This window comes from Bubalus bubalis, chromosome 5 (genome assembly GCF_019923935.1).
Source record: "Bubalus bubalis isolate 160015118507 breed Murrah chromosome 5, NDDB_SH_1, whole genome shotgun sequence".
Taxonomy (NCBI): Eukaryota; Metazoa; Chordata; class Mammalia; order Artiodactyla; family Bovidae; genus Bubalus; species Bubalus bubalis.
In genome coordinates this window covers 81,962,604-81,977,308 of record NC_059161.1, presented here as the reverse complement: position 1 = coordinate 81,977,308, position 14,705 = coordinate 81,962,604, and the positions used below count along the sequence as shown (strand labels likewise).

The 14,705-nt window shown below is 50.2% G+C and overlaps 1 protein-coding gene across 8 annotated transcripts in view; it reads right to left on the bottom strand.

The window, feature by feature from the left end:
• The window catches only part of SMCO4 (single-pass membrane protein with coiled-coil domains 4), a 76,944-nt gene extending 70,236 nt beyond the window's left edge, over positions 1 to 6,708 (bottom strand). For 2 of the 8 annotated variants that reach the window (XM_044943352.1, XM_044943360.1), the window contains exons 1-2: positions 6,435 to 6,573; positions 4,301 to 4,377 (exon numbers count right to left, since the gene is read on the bottom strand). The gene's annotated coding sequence lies outside the window, so the exon portion shown is untranslated. Of the gene's footprint in view, positions 1 to 4,300; positions 4,378 to 5,679; positions 5,808 to 6,074; positions 6,230 to 6,434 lie in introns of those variants that run through there. The other 6 variants (XM_044943353.1, XM_044943358.1, XM_044943357.1 and 3 more) reach the window with 6 other exon arrangements.
• Positions 6,709 to 14,705: the final 7,997 nt, after the last annotated feature.

Sequence of the window (14,705 nt, the reverse complement as noted above, 5' to 3'; positions counted from 1 at the left end):
ATGTCTGTAAATTTAAAGATTTGATAAAGACCTTGTTTGCTTCCTAATAATAACTAAAACAAACACACAAGTACACAGCTAAACACAGAGCAAAAAGAAAAAGAGGGGCTTTGCTTAGGACATGATGTTCAGGAGGCAGGCTGACAGCTGACACCCCCAGGTCAGGTGCTTCCCTCCCATTAGAACAGGTACCCCGTTAGTGCACCAAACACTCTGGGCACTGGAACAGCCCACAGCTAGGGGACCACCCTCAGGACAAGGAACAGAAGCCCCGTCTTGGGGGGAAGGGGTGCTCCCCGCACAGCGGGTTAGTGGAGTCCCGTGCGTGACTCACCAGGGCGAGGCCTTGCCTGCAGAAGCCAGGAGCAGGCCGGCCCAGCAAGGACACTCGGCCCCCTCGCAGTGAGGATGCAACCGAAGAAAAGCCAGGACCTGGCCAACAGGCCGGAGCTCAGCAGGAGCTACCTGAAGAGTCCAAGTGTTTACGCAAGGAAAATGGGAAGCCTGGGCAAGTTTGCACGGATGCCGGCACTGGCGAAGGGAACGGCCCGGGGCCAGCGCACTCCTGATATGATGGCAGGCAGGCCCCACACGATGAGGACACGCAGGCCCGGAGAGCACAGGCATGGCGCGCGCCCCTGGGCTTTGGCGCCACTTCCCCCGAGCACGGCCCAGCTCCCCACCGCGCTGCACCCCTTGCGGGGTGGGCTCACCTCCCGGCAGGGCCAGCCACCCTGAGAACTCGCCCACCACTGCCGCCCACCAACCAGCCCCAGATGTGTGGTGACCACCTGCCACCCGCGTCTAGAGACGGGTCGGCCCTGGGGGACCCGTCAGAGGCGAGGCCCACGGCCAGCACAGTCCACTGGGTCCCCCGGGAGCAGGAGGATGCGGACCCCACCCTGGGAGGCGGCCTCCACGGGGCTTCTCCCCTGTGATCCTTTCACCTGAAGTGTGAACATGCAAGCCTGCACATCCCTCACGGACTGGGGTCTGAGAACCTGAATTCCATCCCGAGCTGCTCCAGGAAAGGTGGCAACGGAGGCCAGGTGGGTGGGCGAAGACAGGGAGGGGTTGGGGCTTATTCCAGCACCTTCCTCCAGCTTGAGAGACCACAGGAGGCCACCGTGGTTTCAGGCCCTCAGTCTGCACATGGCATCAATACCCCGCCTGTGGCACGAGACTGGCCGTGAAGGGCAGAGGGGAGAGCGGAGACTTGGTGCCTCATCTCTCAAGCCCCGGTCTAAGGACAGAACACCGTCCACGGCCAGCGCCCCCCATGCCCCACCACCTGCCAGCCTCAACGCCATGAGTCCAACCCTCACGCTCTCTCAGGCCACTTATCCTGACGGCCTCAATCCTCTGCTGCCCCTTGCGGACTCCACACAGCCCCGACCCAGCCGCGTCTCCAGGATGGAGTTCAGCACCGGCAGGGCGGCCTGACCCCTGCCTCCCAGGCTCTGGGCTCACAGACATCTGGGCTGCCACACAGGTGAACATCCTGCCCCAGCTCTAGGAACGCAGGCGCTTCTGAGCCGTCTCCTCATCTGAGCAGGGGGATAACACGACTGACCTCCGGAGCCTCTGTGAATTCAGCAGAGGACACCCCTGCTCTCCAAGAAGGACCACGACTCTCCCTGTCCCCAACCTGGTTCCAGAGTCTCCTCTCTTCACGACCTTGTTGTGCTGCTTCCTCACAATGAATGAACATGGGCAAGCTCAGAAAAAAGGCATATTCGAGATCTAAAGGTGAAGGATCATAAACATAAAAATTAGGCTCCCAAGATGTGAAAGATACCAAAATTAACTCATTATCAAAATGATGTGAGAGGAGGGAAAAGACAGGAAAAGAAGAAAAACATCACTTCAGAGGAACTGCTTTTAAAATATATAGCTTTGTGACTTTTCCATAGACTTCATTTTTTCCAAAGATTTAGGAAGATTACATTTCAAAAGCTCACAAAGGAGACATTTCTGGGTTTTTTTTTTAATTGTTTCTTAATTAATATCTTCAGAGAACTAAGAAGTACTTTTATAGACTGACTGAATCTTAATAAGTTCTCAGAGAAATTCTGGCATCAGTCACAACAAACACCCTCTTGGAATTTAATTTCATTTTCCACATACAACTTACTATGGAAACTCATTTATGATGATACCACCACCAGTCAAAATCTGCCTGGAGCACAAAAACTTCAAAGTGCCACAAGAGATTCCTTTAGGACTTGATGGAAATTGGTCCCATATTTAGCCAAATCCTCATCTAACGGAGAATTCCTCCATGACAAACTGTCCAGATTTTACCATCAAAATCACCTTTTCCATCCCCTCGCAGCCCATAGCTTCCTTCCCCTCCCACCATATACTACAGCTCTAACAATGCCTCCTTCCAGCCAGAAGTCCCCAAATTCAGTCTCTTTCCCTTTTTGCACAAAACGGACAAAAGGTAACTAGCCACATCCATCTTTAGCCCCTACCAAAGACCTGTTCCTTCTGGCTTCTAGTTTGCTTCAAGCCCCGCCTTTCTTTTAATTCTCACTTGAAGTATAGTTGATTCACAAGGCTGAGCCAGTCCCAGCAATGCCCTCCTTTCAGATGATGCTAAGACCCCGAATATTCACTGTGTGTGTTGAGGGTGCAGTGGGAAGCCAAAAGCTAAAAGAATTATTTATAAGTACAAAAACATACTTTAAAGCCTTTTTCCCTGGAGGCCAATTCCTACTGGAAGACTTAATCAATCCCATTATTCCAAGTGCCCATGGGCAAGGGGAGAGGAAGGGGTGAATGCTAACCATCACTGAGTACCTGCTGCAACTCACAAGTGCATCTCATTTAGTGCAAGGCAGATATTATCATCTTAATTTTACACACAAGGAAATCAGGCTCAGAGGGATTAGGCGATGGGCTCACCATGTACACGAGGCCCACCAGACACTGGGCTCCTGAGTCATGGACTCATATGCTTCCAGAGTCCTCGGGTGCTTAGGGTAGAACCTGCCCCGGGTTGGAGGGCACTTTACAGTTTACACGTTGCTTTTCACATATAAGATCTCATTTAATATTTCAATCCTGTAAGTAACAGTTAAGAATTACTTTTCCATGGGCGAGGAGCTTGGGGGAGAAGGGGTACGTGCATACGCATGGCTGAGCGCCTCTGCTGTTCACCTGACACTACACAACGTTGTTAATCACTACATCCCAAAACAAAATAAAACGTTTAAAAAAAAAAAAAATTACTCTTCCACTATCATAGAACATTACATGCATGTATGCTGTCGTGTCCGACTCTTCGTGACCCCATGGACAGTAGCCTGACAGGCCCCTCTGTCCATGGATTCTCCAGGCAGGAACACTGGAGTGGGTGTCATTCCCTCCTCCAGGGGATCTTCCCCACCAGGGATCGAACCCATGACCTCTGCTGCATCTCCTGTATCACAGGCAGATTCTTTACTGCTGAGCCACCATATCTTGTCCTGCCTGATACATGGTAGGGGCTCAAATGACAACTATTATTAGCACCAGGATTTTTATTAATTTAATAGCTCTCAGTTAAAATAAAAATTTATACAAGAAACTGACAGAAAAGGATTACTGAAAATGATGTGGTCAAACCCAATATGGATTTGAAAGCTACTAATGGAAGAGAACAGAAAGACAGGAGCATTCAGTTATGATAAAATACACACACACACACACACACACACACACACAGAACCCTCCCCGCCCACCAGCACCATGGCTTGATCATGAATGTGCGGTTTGACCCAGCCATGACATTTCAACTTCTCAGCATCCAAAACAAGATGGGCAGGAAGAGCCTCTGAACTTCTACTGAGAGGTTGTCCAGAGGGTCTAGGGAATAGGGGTGGAGCAGACACATTATTACCTTGAGCTATTTTTAATGTGCTGTATCTAATGCACTATTTGCCTATTAATTTTACTCACTTGAAACCTGGGAGGTTCAGAAATGCCACATGTAACAGGAATCAGTTCCCCATTTCTCAAGTCAGAACGGAAAAGATGACAGAAGTGTGGTGATATAAAGACGGCAGCATCAGTCAGACAGAAGGAAACCTACGGTCCTATGGCAACGAGAGGGGCTTCCAGGTAGCTCAGCGGTAAAGCATCAGCCTGCAGTGCATGAGACCCAGGTTCAATCCCTGGATCAGGAAGATCCCCTGGAGGAGGGTATGGCAATCCACTCCAGTATTCTTGCCAGAAAATCCTACAGACCAAGGAGGCTGGTGGGGTCCTCTGGTACAGAATGGGGTCACAGAGTCAGGCATGACTGAGCACTCACCCACAGCAAGGAGAGATCCTGGGGGTATTCTTCGAGTAAGGCTGCTCCAAGTGGATCCACTGCTCATCCACTCCAGGCTTGAAGGTTCAAACAAAAGAAAAAATTCAGGTCCACAGATGAGACATACATAACTTTTTAAAGCACAGTTAACAACTTTATGATAATGATAGCTGAACAGGCAATACACTAATTGTCTGCATAAGAACAGTATCCTGACAGCAAATCCAGTACCAATTATTACTAGTTGTTGGTTTTGTTTTACCGTATGCAGCCTGTCTTGCTTCTGAGCTGTGTTAAGTCTACCCTAATTTCTTTATAATAGGCTGAGGTGGATTTTGTGTGGCTGATCAAGGTTCACAAGGAAAAAGATGTCCCTCAAACACCTACTCCTGCCACCTAAGACTAACTCATTCTGTATACTGAATTTCACACATAAAGAAACTGAGTTCCAAAGAGGGGAAGTGATGCATTGGAGGCCATCAGTTCAGTCCCTCAGTTATGTCCGACTCTTTGCGACCCCATGGACTGCAGCACGCCAGGCTTCCCTGTACATCACCAACTCCCGGAGCTTACTCAAACTCATGTCCATCAAGTTGGTGATGCCATTACTGGAGGCCATAATCCTTGCTAATACATCTAGGACTAGGACAAGGTCTCAAGGCCTACAGTGTGGGTCTCCAGCTCTACCACTGTTGCAAATTACCTAGTGCGCTTGTGTCTTGAATACAAATTTTATTTGAAGGGGAGAAAAAAAAAGCTAACATGAGTCATCTCCACTGTCAAGGGGCACCACACAGATTATTCCAATAAAGCATCTGCAGAACCACTTGTTTCTGAAATAGCCAGCCTCAGCCCGAGAATCAAAGGCCATGTCTTACGCCCCTTCAGGATGACCACGACTCTGCGAACAGAGAGGCTGCTAGGCTTTGCGGATCAGTAGCCGAACCCAAGGAATACCGACGTGGCAATGGGGGTGGGTGCGTGGGTGTCAGAGGGGGTCAGAGCTGCGTCTTCTCCTGGCAACGGTTAATGATTGCATGCAGCCCAATCCTACTGCCCACGGGACCCCTAAATATCCCATCCACTCAGGGGTCCCTCGTCAACTTCCCAGACAGCAGCGCCGCAGTAGGGGAGGCGAGTCTGGCAGACGGGGAGGGGAGGTACTTGGCCCAGGCTGTAGAGGAAGCGCGACTCGACCGCCTCCTCCAGCAGTTCCAGGAACTCCCCACCGGGTCTCCGGGCGCCCAGAGGCGTCCCCAACTCTGAGCCCGACCCCTCCCCCGCGTCCGCCCGGCAGGGGGGAGAAGGCAAGCCCACCGCCGCTCCACTCCGCCCCCCGCCCCCCGGCGCCCCCGCGGGCCTGCCTTCCCCCTGCTCACCACGGGCCCCGCCGGGCACCTGCGGGTTCCAGCCGGGGACCCCGAGCGCGCCCCTTCCTTTCCGCGCGCCGAGCACCCGCGCCCGCCGCCTCCGGCGCCCCGCGTGCCCCCGTCCCCCGGGGCCGCCGCGCACCCGCACTTCCCGCCCGGCCCGCGGGGCTCGCGGTCCGCCCCAACTTTCCCGGCCGCGGCCCCAGCCCGCAGCGCAGAGACCCCGGCCCCGCGCAGAGACGCGCGGCCCCGCGGCCCCCGCCCGCGGCCGGCACGAGTTGCGCTCGGGACGCGCTCGGGGCCCGGGCCTCGGCAGCCGCCCGGCTCTGCGCGGGGCGGGCGCGGCGGGAACCACGGGGCCGCCGCCCCCCGCCCGGCCTGGCCCGGCCCGCGCCGCTGCTCACCTCCGCCCGCGCTGCCGCTGCCGGGAAGACGTGGCGGTGGCCGCCGCTCGCGCTCCCCGCCTCGCCTCCCGGCGCCCGGGCGCGCGGCCCCGGCCGGCAGCGCCAGGCGCCCTCTGCCGCCGGGAAGCCGAATCCTCCCTCCCTAACCCTAACGCGCCCGCCCGGCCCGGCCGCCCGCCCGCGTGCCGCGGCCCTTCGCCCCCCTCTCCACCGCCGCTGCTCCGAGACGCTCCGCCGGAGGCCCCGGGCCCGCCTCGGGGAGCCCGCCTCCGGGCGCCCGCCCGCCCTGGCCAGCCGCCACTCGCCGCCCTCCCGCGCCCCGCCGCCGGTGCGGCTCGCGCGCCCCAGCCGGCTCCATACCGTTTCTGCTTCCCTTAACCCTAACCCTTGCCCCGGAGAAAGTCAAGTCAGGCTGGGGAGCAGCCGGCTCGTCGTCCCCTCTCCTCGTTTAGCGCCCCGCCCGGAATACCCAAGTGCGCCACAAACACTTCTTACGGGATCCAAGGAGCGAATGAATGAGGACGGACTTTGGCAGCACTCCACCACGCAGGCTTCTAAACTTCCAGAGAACAGAAACCCGGACCTGGATTTGTTTTTTCGTTTGTGAATTACACACACAGACACGTGCTCAGCGTTGCATAAATAAATAAGATTCACAGTTCCGGACCTCAGACCAGCACGGAGCGGCACAAGGCCCACCGCCCAGTTACTCCGGGCTTTTAGTCGAACAGACTTAGGATTTAGATCTTCCACTTAAAAGCTGGGAGCTCTTGGGAAAGCTAATCTCTCTGAGCGGTTACCTCGTCTATACACTGAGAATAGTAAAACCTACTTCCCAGGGCTGTTGTGAGCATTGAGACCTTGCATTGTATGTGAAGTGCCTTGCTCGGCCCCTCCACCCACCTATGCTGCAGAGCTAAGTGGTAGAAGCCCTTATTATGATCATTAACAGGTAGCTACTGTTACTATTATTACTGATCCAGTAGGTAATAAAAACTATATGCAAAATGTGAACTAACGGCCACCTTTTCATCTGAGGACACCCCTTGTGAGTGTGGAATTGTCACCTACCCAACAGGGCCTCTCCAGTCTCTCCTCTTCCCCACCCCCAAGAATTAACTAATTGGTACTGGGTTTTTTTTAAGACCTGTAGAACTGGCTCTCCTACTGGTTTTCCACCTGGGTTTTGGTGGCCAGTCTCTTAATGAACAGTGTTTATTTTCTTGTAAAGGCAGTGAATGCTTAAGGGTTTCTGCAATCTACAGCATCTACTGTTTCCTCATTGCCCCTCTCTCAACACCTGGAGGACTTTTGACAGTCTCCTTCCTGCTCTGCATGGAAAACAGCAGCGGGTGCAATGAAGTTGCATCAGACAGGACTGGGCTGGAATCCCAGCCTGTCCACCTTGGGTTTTCCATGCCTCAGTCCCCTGAGTTGTAAACTGTGGAGAATGACCCATCTGTGGCATTGAGAGATGGGTGATCCAATCTTTGAGTGAAGTGCCTGGAACATAAAGGTGTTTACTAAAAGGCAACTGTTGATTTGTTTATTTAACCAGCATTTAGGGAGCATCCTAGGTGGTGCTTGTGGTAAAGAATCTACCTGCTAGTGCAGGAGACGCAGGTTCAATCCCTGGGTCAGGACAGGAAATGGCAACCCACTCCAGTATTCTTACCTGGAGAATCCCATGGACAGAGGAGCCTGGTGGGCTACAGTCCATGGGGTGGCAGAGAGTTGGACACAAATCAGCATCTGAGCCTAGCATAGCACAGCTCAAGGAGCATCCACTGAGTGTCATACATTCTGGGAGAGTGACGGAAAGAAACATAGGTGAGGTAGGATTCCTGTCCTCAAAAGAGATTAAGGTCTGCTTGACAAGAAGGGCACCCACATCCATGGGCAGAGGGGTTAGGAGGACATAGATGCTGCCAATATGAAATTAGAAAGCCTTAGTTCCAAACTGAGGCAGTGGTACTGCAGTAAAGATTGCTTTAATTCATTATAATTGTAAATGGTATTTTCCTCTAAATATGTACATAACTTTCCAAGGCCACTGCAAAAATTAATGAATAATTTTATGAGGCAAGCAGAACCACTTGATGTAGGATTCAGTCCCTTAATAAGGTGACTCCAAATGCTTCCTTATACTAGTAATAACATGAACACTGTGTCTTTGTGAAAGCACCAAATAGGTTAAACTTGTACGTCTTGCAATGCATATCTAACAGGGACAGTTCACACAGTCACCCTAATGGCCTCTCTCACCTCCTTATGCATGTCTTTGGTGTCGAGCCTCCTCTGTTAAGCCTGGGCTTGGCCCCTGGGACATCCACAGACACAGCAAACGAGGGGTGTTTGACGAGCACTTGCGCCTCGCTCCTTGTCTTCTTGAAATGCTGTGAAGAACATGAAAAAATCTGGTCCGACCTCCTCAAAAATGAGAGTCTGAGGCAGAGAGAGGCTTGTCATCCCAGCTGTAGCAGTTCCCCAGCCAACCCACCAGCTGAATGCCACCGTATGACTGAGCCCAGGCAAGTCTAGCCAAAATGACCCAGCCGTCCGAAGAGTTGTGAGAAATAAAATGGTAGCTGCTTTAAGCCACTGAGTGTTGGCAGCAATAGATAAACTGATAGATGACGCAGGAGGAGAAGGGGGTGACAGAGGACAAGAGGGTTGGATGGATGCATCACCGACCCAATGGACATGAGTTAGCAAGCTCCGGGAGTTGGTGAAATCAGGGAAGCCTAGCGTGCTGCAGTCCATGGAGCCACAGAGTTGGATGTGACTTAGTTACGGAGCAGCAGCAGACATATCACACGCAGCCATTTCCACAATTCCAAGGTCTTGGCAAAATTCAGCCAAGAGTCAATACTCTCACTGGTGTTTTCTGTCATGGAGCACTCAGTTGAAGTTAATATGTCTCAGCTTAACAGAGTATCACACTTCAAGTAATGCCTTGTCTCAAAGTTCTGCATTGAATGACTACTGAGCCTGGTTAAAATCCTTTTGCAGCCAACAAGACAATGAGCTGGCAAAACCAGCTTAAAAACCGCTTTAAACATAGCTCCTTGGAACACAGCAGGGATTATAGAGGTTGGGTGTTGGTATCTCCCATTTGATTATAAACTTCTTGATGATGAGCACTTCGTTCTATTTGACAGGGTTTCTCTGTAGATCATGAAACATTCGAGAAGGAAGGGAAATTAAAGATCAGCTAATCCCCTACCTCATTTTGTAGATGAAGGGACTGGGGCGCAGAGAGATTAGAGATGAGAAGAGCCTGACAAATTCTCAGGGTCCTGGAGCTAGCTTAGGGCAGAACTGAGAAGACCAAAGATCTTCAACACTGTTCACTGGACTGGATTGTTTGTTGGGTTGTTTTTCCTCTGTGACACTGGTTGCTCCCAAAAATATCCTCCTTGTGCTCAAAATAGCTTTACAACTTTCCTTTGCATTTAGGATAAAATCCAAAGCCTTCATCTGGCCCCATGAAGCCTGGTGCAGCCAGCCCTCCGGAGGCATCGTTTTGGCTCCTGCTGTCACTCGGCACGCCCTGCCCTCTCCTGTTGTCTTCCATCCTGTGTCACTCCACTCAGAGTCCAAGCCCTGAATGAAAGCCAGCTTGACCTGGCTTGGTCACATGACGTAGCTTGATCACAGCACCAACCCAAGAAGAATGGGACTCCCATAAAGAAAGCCCCCGAAGACAATCATCATGTGTTGTCATCAAAAGGAGAAAGTGAACCAAAGGTGACCAAAACCAGTGGACATCTACTACATTATCTCAGGCCTCGGCTCAGCTGTTGCTTTCTCAGGAAAGCTTCTCTTACCTTCTGCATCTCTTACACTCTGTCATGACACTCCTGACATTTCACTGTGCTCATCACATTTTATGATTACATATTTGTTTGTTTGTCATGTTCTCCCCCCATGAGAGAAGGGACTGTGCTGTTTGCCCACTGCTGTATCCCTGTAACCTGACGTAGAGCCTGCTGCATGATCAGCTGTCAAAATTTATTAAATGAATGAATCAATGAATGAATAATATAGGCCTTTGACTTTTCTGACTCATTCCATATGACATTAGCTTTATAGGAATGGTGAAAAAAAAAAAAAAAACAACAAAGAGAATGTGGTGGGTATAGATTTGTGGAAGACACACCATGCTGGGTCCGTCCGTGATCCTGTGAGGACACATACTCACACTCAAGGTTAAGGAGGAAATGATACCTTGCACATCCGAGATGGGCCATGTTGTGCTGGACTATGCCAGTCTTTATTTTTTTAGTTGTATTTCTTTATTTTTGGCCGTGCTGGGTCTTAGTTGCTGTGGATGGTTTTCTCTAGTTGCATCAAGCGATGTGCGGGCTCCTTAGCACGGGGGCTCCTCTCATTTTGGGGCGTGGGCCCTGGGTGTCCGGGCCTTGGGAGTTGGGGCTTACAGGCTTAGCTGTCCGCGGCATGTGGGGTCTTCCCAGACCAGGGATTGAATCCATGCCCCGTGAACTGGCAGGCGAACTCCTAACCCCTGGACCACCAGGGCAGTCCTGTGCCAGTCTTGGGGAATGAGTGCTAAAAGCCGAGAAGTAAGAAAGGGCAGGTCTGGGATGGGGAAGGCAGCAGGCCTGGGTGCTCGCAGACAGGAGTCCTCAAAACTAAGACTGGGCGCGCCCTGGCTGCAGCCGCCAGAGCACAGCTCAGCGCCTGGTCACGAACCTGCTCCCTCGGGCCTGGCCCTGCCCAGCTGTGTCGTCTCTACAGCAGGATCCCAGGCTCATTGCTGACAGCTGCAGACCCGTGGAGAGGTTTCTGCTACTCAGAAGCAAAATGAGATCTTGTTAGAGCAATGTAAAGCTAAATGCATCCCATTTTTATATCAGTGAATATTATACTCGTGATGGCTTAGGGTTTTTTTTTTTTTTTTAGCAAAACAGAACGTTTACAGTCTCAGTTTCCCCCTTAAATATTTTCGTAATGTTACAGGCCTATGCCATCTGAAAGCCTTGGACGTGACTGCCTTACAATCTCAGAGATCTGGGTGACCCCTGCAAAGGCTCAGCAGACTCAATACACCATTACTCGTTCAACTGCTACTGTTTGAATCACACCTCTGCTTCCTTTTCTCTCACCTACGTGGCAGACACATTAGCAGATTAGAATATGGAGCCTAAAGAGGCATCACTCCAGGGACTGCGTCTGTGGCTGTGGGTCAGGAAGGAACTGGGGGTGACTCAGGACTGAGACTTTGGGCTTGGGATTTGGTCAGTGACAGAATATGTGTGTATACGTGTGTGTGTCCACGCACATACGTGCATGCTCATAGGTGTGTGCTTGTGGTAGGGGGAGTCCTTCTTAGGTCACCAACACTGTTCACCAGAGGGAGGCTACTTGACCCTAAGAGAAGATGTTGTTTTAATCTTACAGAGGGGGGACTTCCCAGGTGGCTCAGCAGTAAAGAATCCACCTGCAATGCAGGAGCCACAAGAGATGCAGGTTCGATCCCTGGGTTGAGAAGATCCCTTGGAGGAAGGCATGGCAACTCAATCCAGTATTCTTGCCAGGATAATCCCATGGACAGAGGAGCCTGGTAGGTTACAGTCCATGGGGTCACAAAGAGTGGGACATGACTGAAGCGACTTAAAACCCACACATACAAAGAGGAAAACTGAGACCTAGCACGTTTGAGAACAAGCCCAGATGAGTACAGAGGTCAAACACTTAACACCTTCAACAATGCTTCCTTCTGCAGGTACTCAACTGGTGTTATAATTAAATCCAATATGAATCCCTAGAAGCTGATAATCCAGAAAGACTCTTCTGGAACTAAAAAGGGGCTGAAATTTATCTTCCCTAAGCTGTGAGAGGAAAATATCCAACTTCTTGTGTTTTCAAGGGTAGCATAAAGTCCCAAACATTCACATTCCCACCAGGAGCAAGCCTACCCATGTCATACACTTAGCTGGAATTTGAATCCCTCAGAGAAGACTGCTGCATAAGTATCAAGTATTACAATAAAAATGTCTTTTTTCTCACTGATAGTAATATCAGACATACATAGTTTATTAAAATTAAAAAAAAAAAGACTTTGAGCCAAATTATACCTACTCAATTCTACAGTAAAGGAAGGCTTGCTCATTTTTATAAAGCTGTAAAATCCCATAAAAGGGAACTTTCAGGATCTCTGCTTTCTTTTGCACAAAGACATTGGGCCTCCCTGGTGGCTCAGACAGTAAAGAATCTGCCTGCAAGGCAGGAGATCCGGCTGGTTCGGGGAGATCCCCTGGAAGAGGAAATGGCAACCCACTCCAGTATCTTTGCCTGGAGAATCCCCATGGACAGAGGAGCCTGGCAGGCTACAGTCCAGTCGCAGAGAGTCAGACGTGAGTGACTAACACACACATTGGAGCAGTAATGAAAAGTTCAACCAAGACCTTTATGCTCACTGCCTCTGATTTTTGAAGTTTAAGTCTTCAGCTAAAAAATGGAAAGGAATCCCTGCTCCACCCCACTGCTAACACACCAAAGCAAACTCTCAAGCCAGGAATGCCAGTGGATTCTCTCAACTTCATTTCTTCACAACTTTCTCCCTGCTGGCAAATGTTAAGTTTCTGTTTGAAGAGAAATAAGAGTTTCATTAACTTGCCTGTCTTTGTAGTCGTCTAATTCTTTTCAGGGTTTCATGGCTTTTTTTTTTTTTTTTTTTTTTTTTTTTGGCTTGGGAAAATAAGACCACAGTAACACACAACTCCCCAGAGTCCCATTAAAGGCAGAACAGTTGAAGCAGTTGGCATGGATGCAACAGAGCAGGAGCCTCTCCACTTTATAGAGGTTGTATTTCACTACAGGTTTTCAATTCCAAACCGGAAAGCAATGTTTCTTAATTACCTTAACTCTCAGATTCATAACCCTTAAGATCTGCATCAATGACACATATACCAGCTGTCCCTTTGGTCTGGCACAATTTTAACATCAAACGGTGTTTCCTGTCAACAGTGCCCTTGTCCTCAACTGAACCTCATCATTATCAGAAAACACTGACATGGTTTCTGAAGTGTAAATCACTCAGTCATGTCCAATTCTTTGTGACCTTGTGGATTGTAGCCTTCTGTGTCCATGGAATTCTCCAGGCAAGAACACTGGAGGAGGTTGCCATTCCCTTCTCCGGGGGATCTTTCCCACCAAGGGGTTGAACCTGGGTCTCCTGCATTGCAGGTGGATTCTTTACCACCTGAGCCACCAGGGAAGCCTGTAGCCTATACTTAGATCTCTAATTACTCCGCATGTATTTCCTGAGCACTTCAAAGGTGCAGGCACTACACTGAGTTTTGTGAATGGAGAGGCAAGCAAAAAAGACACAGTCCTTTGCCTACCTAGAAAACCTTGCAGACCAGTAGAAAGAAAAATAAACATGTAATTACAAATGATCTTAAGTGTTTTAAAGAAAAAGAACAAGGTAGTATCAGAAAGTTTCATAACAGGATTTAGTTCTAAATTGAGAGGGTAGAGAGGAACTTTCTGGAAGTGACCTTAAAGCAGAGACCTGGGAGGTAAATGGGGGGTTGGGACTGTGAGGGGCCCAGGGGCCACATGGTCCTGCTTACTCAAAGATTCTGTGTGTCTTGGATCATGACCAAAACAAGGAATGCAACTTCTCAAAGACTCGTTGCTTTCAAAAAGAAGTCCAGAGAGCTCCGTGTGCACACAGGCACAGACCCAGGACAGGATGCCCAGGGTCTTGCTTTGCTACTCAACCCGTACCCTGCTCTCTCAACTCCTGACTCGCAGCAGCAGCTCGTAAAGGCTCACCTAACCATAAAGAAGGCTGAGCGCCAAAGAATTGATGGTTTCAAACTGTGGTGCTGGAAAAGACTCTTGAGAGTCCCTTGGACTGCTAGGCAATCAAACCAGTCCATCCTAAAAGAGATCAATTCTGAGTGTTCATTGGAAGGATTGATGCTGAAGCTGAAACTCCAATACTTCAGCCACCTGATGCGAAGAGCTGACTCCTTGGAAAAGACCCTGATGCTGGGAAAGACTGAAGGCAGGAGGAGAAGGGGATGACAGAGGATGAGAAGGTTGGATGGCATCACCGACTCAATGGACCTGAATTTGAGTAAGCTCTAGGAGATGGTGAAGGACGGGGAGGCCTGGTGTGCTCTAGTCCATGGGGTCGCAGAGTAACATGGGGACACGACTGAGCACCTGCACACCAAAGTGTGCATCACTTAGGCTAGCAGTCCAGATGAGTGCTGTACCTGGTTCCTGTGTGTGTGCAGCCTCCACACCTATGCTGTAGGCTCTCAGAGAGCAGGTGACTCTGCTTTATTCTCCCTGTCTGATGCTCACAATGCCCAGAAAAGAGCTGGACTCGAAGCTGCTCTTCAGAGGACACCTGCTTAATTGAATCAGGCTTCATCTCGGCATTTAGTCATATGGTAAACATCTGATATGAAAAAAGAGCCAAACTAGACAAATAAAGTATGCTTTAGAAGAGCTGAGATTAAAAGAAAATATCATGAAGAGCATAGGAATGGGAGCACTTTCTGAAGCTTCCGGAAATGTAGCTTGTATGACTCTGTGAGGCCACAGTTCTAAGACTCAGCTGTAAGACACAAAATGGATTTGATATAA